The 9,183-nt window shown below is 49.1% G+C and overlaps 1 long non-coding RNA gene across 1 annotated transcript; it reads right to left on the minus strand.

Moving 5' to 3' along the window:
* Nucleotides 1–606: 606 nt before the first annotated feature.
* Nucleotides 607–8,700, minus strand: LOC144244380 (uncharacterized). Its single transcript, XR_013338928.1, has 5 exons — nt 8,638–8,700; nt 8,269–8,380; nt 2,388–2,509; nt 1,956–1,995; nt 607–1,305 (listed from the first exon to the last, which is right to left on the minus strand). It is a non-coding gene; the product is annotated as an uncharacterized LOC144244380 (long non-coding RNA).
* Nucleotides 8,701–9,183: the final 483 nt, after the last annotated feature.

The raw sequence follows: 9,183 nt of genomic DNA on the forward strand, positions 1-9,183 counted from the left end.
TTTTCTTTTTGAAATGTATTTGTTTTTGACTTTAAAAGTGCTCCTCAGTACCGAGCAGAGTAAATATTACAATTTTGTTAAACAGCAGCCAAGATTTAATTGTCTGTGAAATACAAGGCTTAGGAGCTGATTGGAGTTAACTACCGTTCTGCTGATACAAACGAGGCGGGCGGGCGCGGTGACCGAACGCACGCAGCGGCAGATTTACACGCGAGCCATCCCGCACGAGGTGAGGGAGGGCGGGGGCAGCGCAAGCCTGCCGGAGCCCGTCCGGGCGATTCGGAGCTTTGCTCTTCCTGCAGCATTTTTAAAGTGCCTTTGCACAGAAAGTCAAACAAGAGTAAGCAGCTATGGAAAACATAACAAATCATGCTAGCAGTTTAATAGCAAGAAAAAGGGGGAAACCGGTCATCGCTAACAAATACTGAAGTAAAGTGCACTGGAGATGGGGAGTGAGGGGCAAGGGGAGAGAGGAGGAAGGAGCCGGAGAAGGAGACGACACTGACTTCTGCATGTGTGTTGCACTTTATTCCCTGTATGTGCCTCAGGGGCTCGGCCAGGAGCCCGAGAACACCGCTCGCGCCCTTTGCCCGCGGACTNGATTTGCCCCGGTGGCACCGCAGCCGCAAGCCCAGCCGTAATTGCAAAGCAAACAAGGCTGAAATATTGGATTGGTCTCAATCGTGACAAGATCTACGCTTTTGCCGCCAATTTGTTTGTGCAGCTCTATTTAAAGGCACTTGATTGAGGAAATGTTGAAAATAGCGGTGAGGGTTTCCCTAATGAGACCTCAGGAGGGAAGCGGCGGCCTTCGCCCGCTGCCTGGGACTCTGGATGGGGCGGGGAGGGGGGGAGGGGCGCCGTTAACCCCTTCCTGCCCGCCTCCGGCGAACAGTCCGAACAGTCCTCGCAGACGAGTTGGGGGAAGATGGAGGTCCACCCCACCCCGAGCGGTGACCTCGCCTGGCCTGAGCTGCGGGAACCGGCCTCCTTGGTGGCGGGCACCCATGGGGAGTGGGGATCAAAATGATAACTTCACCAAGATGAAGGAGGCGACCCGGCAGCCAGTGCAGTGGCTGGAGGGCCAGCGGCCTAAATCCGGGGTAGCGCCTCTTGTGCCCCAACATTCCTGGGCGGCGGCAGCAGCCCCACATCTCACTCTCTGTGTCCCACGGTCCTGCGAGGCCCGAGGCCCTTGCGATCCCCGCGGAGCCAGGGCTGCTCTTGGCTCGGGGCATCCAGGCAAGCGGTGCCCTCCGACGCCACCTGGCCCGTCGCCGTTGGCTGGGCTAGGTCTTCAGGAGGCTGGAAGGGAGAGGAAAAAGCTGAAGAGGCAGGAGAAGACAGCACATAAATATTTACTGAGCACAGCCTGTGTGTCAGGCATCTCGCTCTCCCATGAATCTTGATCTCAACTAATCTTCACAACACACCCTAAGGAAGGTGTCGTTAACCCATTGTTCAGATGAAGAAACTAAGGCCTAGAGAGCCAGATTCCACAGCCAGTATTTGGGTGCCGCCCTGCCCAGCTCTGACTCCGGAGCTCAAGTGGTCGAGAGGAGTTACCCAGGGAGGCCCGGCCTGGGCTGGGTTTTTCACTCTGCCAGCCGATGCTGACTGTCTCAGACCCACTGCAAGCGGGATCTATCCAGAGAAAGACTTCCCCAGTTCTCCCGAGAGTCTGGAGATGAAGGTCTGTTCCCTAACGTCTACCTCCTAGCTCTGGTCGCTTTCAAAATAAAGGAAACCAATCCAGTTGCAATTGGGGTATGCAGAATTCACCCATTTTCTCTAAGTCACCCGTTTTACACAGCTGTTAAATCCCCCACTGGGTCAAGGAACCCAGAGTCACCGGAGGTTCAATCTATGTGCACAGCACTCTACCAGAGAGGATATGAGGGGGTGCACCAGAGAGGGGACTTAGTTTGGGAGGGCAGAGAGAAGGAAAGGAATACCTGGAAAAGCTTCCTGGAGGAGGTGGCGTTTAAGCTGGGCCTAGAAGAAACCAAGAAGTGTGGATTCTTTAAAATAGGAGAGACATGGCTTGTTTAGCAGCTATACTGGCAAGTCAAGGAATGCCAGACTGATGTTTCAGGACAATCTGGGAGTCACAGTTTCGCCACCTGCTGCTCTCTCTCACTTGGAGAACTCTGAGTTGTTCAAGCCCTGAGCCAAAGTTCCCATCTCTCCTAGGATTGAAAACCTGGGGCTTGGGCTTGACACCAGCAGCTAGACCTTGACCCTTCCGGAGGCCTGGACTTAGGCCAAAAGGGATTGTCAAAGACCGGGGCAGGAAAAAGGCACTGGGGATGCTCTCACCGGAGTTCTGAACAATTAGAGCCACACATTCCTGAGCTGCTCCTAGAGGGATCTGGTCAGAGATATACCTTGGCCAATCTGAAGTCTCTTTCTGGAGTCACGAGCAGATGTAGGCTGGGAAAACGAAGACCCCCATAGGGCAGGGGAGGGCTGGTTTCGGTCGGACTTCCCCGAAAATGATCTGCACCTTCTGTCAGCAAAACAAAAAAGCATCAGTCATACCAGTTTAGTGAACCCTCTAAATGTGTTTTGAATGGAATTCTGCTTTTTTTTCCTTTTGTATGCAACCAATTCCTTCTTTTGAAGTTGGATGCTTCACAAGCAGAATGCAATTCCATTTTTTGTTCCTCGAGGTTTTGGCCTGTGTTAACTTAAGTGGGCACTCACACAAGTACTAAAAAGAAAGCCATTCTTTTCTGGAAAATAGAACAAAGTAGTGCCTCTCCTATCATGGGGCAGATATATAATCTGTAACAACAAATTAGCCTCCTCGTGCTGCGCATTTCCACCAAGCATCCTGCCTTCTCTGTTTATATTATAACTTCTCTGCCTGCAATTATTTTTATTTTAATTTTCTGTCACTTTAACAGAAACCAGAGCCTTCTCTTCTAATGTTTTGTACACAACATGTTCATTTTGATAAGATGTTCTTTCCTATCCTCTTTTAGCTTGCCTTTCCTTGTTTAGAGTTCTGTATCAGGAGTTTCTAATATTTCTCCCCCTTTTTTTTTTTTTTAAGGAACTTGTCCCTGTCTTGCTTTATTTGTTTGTGTGAAATTTAGTTTGAAAGGAGATCAGAGAGAGCAGGAGGGGTTTGTAATAAGAGAATGACCGAATGACCCAAAGGCTGATTATCTATCATTAACTGGAGACTCGGTGTACCCAAATTACCAGGGAGACCTCAGTCTGCCGGATCCTTACCCAGCCAGAAAGACAAGTGTGGAATGCGCCCGGCCCAAACAGGGCTCCGTGGCGTTGCAAATGAAGACAGTCTGCTCACACATTTTGTTAAAGAGGTTTCTTTCAAAACTCAGCTCGGGCTCAGTGGACAAATTTATCAGCTTCTGGCACGTCGTACACAGGTAGAATTCTTGCTGAAAGACTAACTCTAACATGTTGGTAACTAACATTTTTGCGTTGTTTCGTTCGACGCAAAATTGCAGTTAATTGTCTAAGCTCCAGAGAATATCGAGAAATCAAACCAAGCTGCTTTTGATCTGCTCATGCCCGCTAAACCTAAGCCTTGTAAAAATCGAGGTTTGCCATTAATATTGACAATAAAAGGGTTTCTTTTTGTTAACCTGAAACCTAACCATCCTGGCTCAAGTCCCTTGTCTAGAAGCAAAGGCCCTAGAATAAAGTAGAAAAGGGTTGGAAGAAACTGCCAGAGCTTAAAAAAAAAAAATGTACATGAAGGAGGCTTCAACACAGGACTTCCTAGGAATGCTAGCTACACCGCAGTTACAACTGGCAATGCATGGGGGCCTGAAGTCACAAACAAAACCTCCGATCCCTTAAACACCTTGTGCAAAGCTTCACGTTTTAAGTTGCCATTTGCTTTCGTGTTTCATTCTGAATCCCAGACTGCATTGCAGACTAGTTGAAATTAACTACTACTTATTTTTCCATAGATCATGTATGCAAACTTACAATTTTACTTCCTCCTCATCTGAATGTTGAATGCTTTCCTTCTGGTGTGGGAGGAAAATATTGCCAGTGTGTATGTAATTTGCTTGAAACAAAGTAGTTAGCGTAAATCCTGGGGGATGTATTTTCTCATGCCACTGTTGCTCTACACTATCTATATTTTACTAGAAAGTAACAATGATCAGATCTACCTTACCCTCTAAGGACCAGTATAACAACATTAATAACACCTCCTATATACACATCCTGCTGCCTCTAGAGAGGCCCTTTCTGGTGCATTGTCTTTTGTTCCCTTTAGTCCAAATAAGTGTTTTAAATTGGGTACTTGGCAGGGTGTCTAGCCATCCCATATCAATGAAATCCCTCCACAGCAGCAGCACATCTGCAAGTTAATATGAAGATCTAGTCATGGGTTGTTTGAAGAAAAGGCAAATCTCCACTACTTGTGATACTGGATAGTAACATTTTTCCTACACATTGTACATCCTAAACTTACATCATGTTATATGTCAATTGTATCTCAATTTTTTGACAAAAATACATATTTTTCTTAAAGGACTTAAGGATAAGCTAGTATCTTATTCTTCACCAGCTTCAGGTTCAATGACATCAAAAACTTCAGAAATCCAAGCACTGTTCAAAGGCAAGTTAGAAGGAGGGGGGAGGAGAGGAGGAAGGAGGGAAGGAGGGACAGAGAGAAAGAGGAAAGGGTTGGTAGAGAAGAAGAGAATATGAAAGAAAGGCTAAATGCAGTTGGGGAGGGCATTTTCTCCACTGACTTAAATGTTTCCCAATCAAAACTGGACTGGAAAAAAGCAAAAACAAAAACACTGGACTGAAGGAGTCTTAAGCAGGCAGCCCCTCAGTCCTTGCAGCTGGATCAGCCCCTCCCCTCCCCCTCCTCTCTGTGGAGACAGATCTGCTCTGGATCGGAAAGAGGAATCGCTCCCCAGATACCCCATCCCCACCCCAAAACACAAAAAGAAAGCGCTCAGAAAAAATAAAATCTCAAAAGAGCCATGGACAACTTTTTTTTTTTTGGAAACAGACAAAAGAGTCCAATCAAGCGTGATCTTGCAGTGTAGAAGTGTACGCTGAGCACCACCACATCTCTGGAGTCCCTGTCACTTGCCGGGTCTGTAGACAACTCTTCCCCAAAAAGCAAACCAGAGAGGGAGGGACTATGGAACCTGACTTAGAAGGAGATCCCTGCCGCCACTCAGACAATATGCCTTATTCTTTGTGTCCTGAGGGTTCTAGGACCAAGTGGCTAGCCTGTAACATGACTCAATCCCACTCTAATTCAGACAAAATGCAAGTAAGAAACAACTTCCTTGGAACAGGTGGAGCTGAGGTTACATCTCCGAGAACACATTTCTTTTTCTGCCACCCCCGGGTTTGCTGTGAAGTTCTTGGCATGTTCTGACGTTCACCTTATATGAGAGGTTATAGATATTTAAAGGAATGCTCCATCACTTCAACTATGTGGGTTAGGAAAATAAGGTAAAATGAGACTGGAAAAATGATGAAGGGAATTGAGCCATAATTCCCGTAAACATAAAATGTGTGTTTATGGCCCTCTGGCCTGGATCTTTTCAGGTCCAGTTTATTTTGAGTTCTCATGAGCAAAACACAAGATACAAACTGCCCTTGCCTTTGTAATAATAAATACCTCCAAAAGATCTGTATTTTCCCTAAAAACAGACTGAAGTTTTTAAAAAAAAAAATAGTTTAAAGCAGATTGATTTTAAAAGGACTATCTCACAAGACCAAAACTTTTGCAAAGGAGTTCTCAGCTTCTCCTGAGCCCTTTGGGTCTTTTCCAGAGGAAGGGGTGGGAGTGAAGGGAAAGAGCCAAGAGACGGGTGCAAAACAAATTGTTGAACCCGGTTCCGTCTGTTTAGCAGGAGGTAGATGTAATGCGCAGCACAGAGGGTACACCATCAACTACAGTGAAGACTGGACATAGAATCACAGCATTCCTTCAAACCGGGGCTGCCCACCTGGGTAGGACTGGTTGCAACTCAGCACATGGCCTCGGAAAAGGAGAGGCAAGTTAGTACACCCTCACTAGGATCCCTCCTGTGGGCAGCCAGGGTGGCTAACAGCCTGCATCATCTCAGATGTTTGAGCCCTTTGAGTACTCAGGACATGTGCCCTTAGGCGGACAGCTCACCAGCATGCACACTAGTGCAGGCCCTGGGCTGACATCTAAGCTGGGAAATTCACCCTCCTCCCTTTCTTTTCCCACTGTTCTCCATCACTATCTCCCCTCCCCCGCCGCCACCACCACCGCCAGAAGGCAAAGGCCGTCTAAATCGGGGAGAGGGGGAGCAAACTTGAGATGGCATCCACTTCACAGCTTTCCAAAGCAGCAGACTAACCCAGCACCCCACTAGACCTGCAGCAAAATGGACAAAAAGGGGCTCTAGGAGAAGAAAGGGGACTCATCTGGATGTGAATTCAGAGTGGCCCTCAGCCAGGCTGGTCTCTGTGAGTCAATAACTACAGTTAAGGACATTTGTCCCCTGCCTCCGAGCTGCCTTGCTAAGGCTGTAGTCTCTGGGTCTGACTCTCCGAGCTACACGAAGCCCTAGACCCTTGCACAGCATTAATTAACTGATAATGACACTGTCAGTGAGGACTGGTGCTCAGATTAGCATCTTTTATGACTTTTTTTTTTCCTGTCCCGTGTCCTCCATCTCTTTTATCACTTCCATGATATCTGGAGCCATGAAGACATTTGCCCATTTTTGGTTTCAATTAAAAGCATGAGAAGGCGGAAAGTGGCAAATTCTGATGGCTTCCACTCTGAGGCCACTCACCTCTGGTGGACATAGCACCCTAGTTCTCAGCTCAGACCTCTTCCTTTCAATTCCCAAAACTCCCTCTGGGTCTGAAAGCAATCTACCAACTTTTTCCCTGAATAGTTATCTGTTCCCAGCCTGGGTGCGACCATCTTACTTTGTCTACCTGCTTCCAAGGGGTCGATGTGCTCTTATAAACAGACTTTAAAAAAAAAAAAAAAGTATCAAATGTCAGAGGATTGAACTACCAGTATTTACACATTCAGGGTTTGCCTCCCTGGTAAAAATGTAAACAGAACCCCACCACACTACCTATATTCTTTCCTTGAAGAACAAGATCTTTAAAACACTCTGCTTGTGCTAAAATCGCAGAGCTACCCAAGTTGGGGCTTGAGAGCTTCTAGCTCGCTATTTTGTTCCATGCCCGAGTGGTACTTTTGCAATAAATCTGATTTCAGCTTTTCCCCATCCCCTGCTCTCTGTCTTAAAATGCTCTGCTGGGGGCATCCAGGGAAACTGACCCCTTGCCGAGGGGATGGAAAGGGCCCTGAGCGGACACTTCACTCCCACGCTGTTTCCCAGCCTATGCCCCTCTCTGAGTTTCTGCCCCTCTCCTACCGCCCGGCCACCGAAATATCTAAACGGTATTTCTCAATGCTGCGGCCCAGGACTGCAGTGGCTGAAGAAGCCGCCCCAATCCCCCGCAGCACAGGAGCCGGGCACCCCCACCACCCCTCTCTCCATCCACACTAACCTTGCTTTCCATCCCCAACCACAGACGGACTCCTCGGAAAGTGCCCAGCGGGAAAGGAATAGACTGTCCCTACCGAGTCCTTGGGGTGGGGCTCCCTTGGTGGGGTGGGGCTCCCTTGGCGGCCTGGGCCCTGACTCTGCCGCCTTCCAAAGTACAGTATCCAAGCTGGAGTTAAGGGTCTCCTCTGGGTGTCCCCAGCCAGGCCCGGGGGCGAGTCTCAGGCCGCCCTGCGCTTCTGTGCACTCTGCCCTGGGCTGCCTCTGATTTACGGCCCATGAGGTCCTGATTGACACCCTTTTCCACACCAAACTCCATCAGGCCGAATCGTGATCTACATATCCGTCTCCCTTTGCGACTCCCAAACAAGCCCGGAAGGGTATTTCAAGCTCCTGCCAGTGTCCGTCCCGCCCCAACCTCTTTCCAGCGCCCTCAAGACGCTCACGCCACGCGGCGCCGCGGCCCTGATGCCCTGCGCGGCCCGGGGACTCACAAGTGGAGATCCATTTTCCGTTATAATGCGTTCAAGATCCCTAAGGCCAGCAGTCTAAACATCCACGAGCCGTCCTCCCGATCTGCCTCTTAAACTGCGGTTTAATGGTTCCCCTCCGATAACTAAACCTGCTTTCCACAGATGCCCGCTTTTATGGGAGAGGCAGGAATGCAGAGATATATTTATATGTTTGTTCATAAAAACTGGAAAATAAGCTCTGAACACGCTGTAAAAAATATTCAGTTACTTACCAAACAGGCTAGTGAAACCAAGGGAACACTGATACCGGCCACACCACAAATTCGGGGAATCGAGGTGCCTGCGCCTTGAAATCGTGCGAGGTCGTCCCTGGGGCTGGAGTCCCTGAAGAACATGGAAAGAAGGGTATTTACAGTCGGCTTGGCCGTTCGTCCGGTGGTCTTAGCCATGATCTTCAACAGCAGCCACGATACCCGGAGCCGCCTCCGACGGCCCCGGCCAGGGTCGCGTGGAGGGTAGGTCAAGAGACCTCGGACGCGCATTTGCAGCGTNCCAAAACACCTCCGAAAGAAAAGTCTGTGTCCCCTCCGCCTTTTTTCGATTTGTTTTTAACCAGAAAAGAAAGCAGAGTGATACTATACCTGGTTTGAGATTCTTCAATATTTGAGACTTGGGGGGGGAAAAATAATTTAATAGGAAAGCATNCTGGAAGGGGACTTCGACAATTAGCAACGAGAACATCAAAAAGTTTTATTGCGGAGAGCGAGAGGCACCGCCCCTGCCGCCCCGGGATTGGCGTGAGGAGCCTCTGACGACATATATTAACCCGAGCAGCCCTAAAGATGTAGCTGTACATGGAGATCGCGCTGGGAAAATCCGCTTCCTGCCCTCACCGCGTCCCGCCCGGGAGAGCCGCCGCCGCCGCCGCCCGGGAGCCCCCTCGGCCACCGCGCGGACCCCGCAGAGAACCCGAGCCGCCGCCTTCGCGCCCCGAGGCGCCTGCAGGGCCCCAGATCCTCCCCCAGAAAGAAGGAGAGGATCTGAGAAAATGGATGCACTGAGACCTCTCTGAAAGCCCTCCGAGGGAGCCCGAGAGGAGTGAGGACACGTTACCCGCTGCTAAAATCACATTCAAGGACCAAAAAAACAACGACCAAAAATTTCATTAAAACAATAAAAGCCCAAGA

This window comes from Crocuta crocuta, unplaced genomic scaffold, assembly GCF_008692635.1.
Source record: "Crocuta crocuta isolate KB4526 unplaced genomic scaffold, BGI_CrCroc_1.0 scaffold158, whole genome shotgun sequence".
NCBI lineage: Eukaryota > Metazoa > Chordata > Mammalia > Carnivora > Hyaenidae > Crocuta > Crocuta crocuta.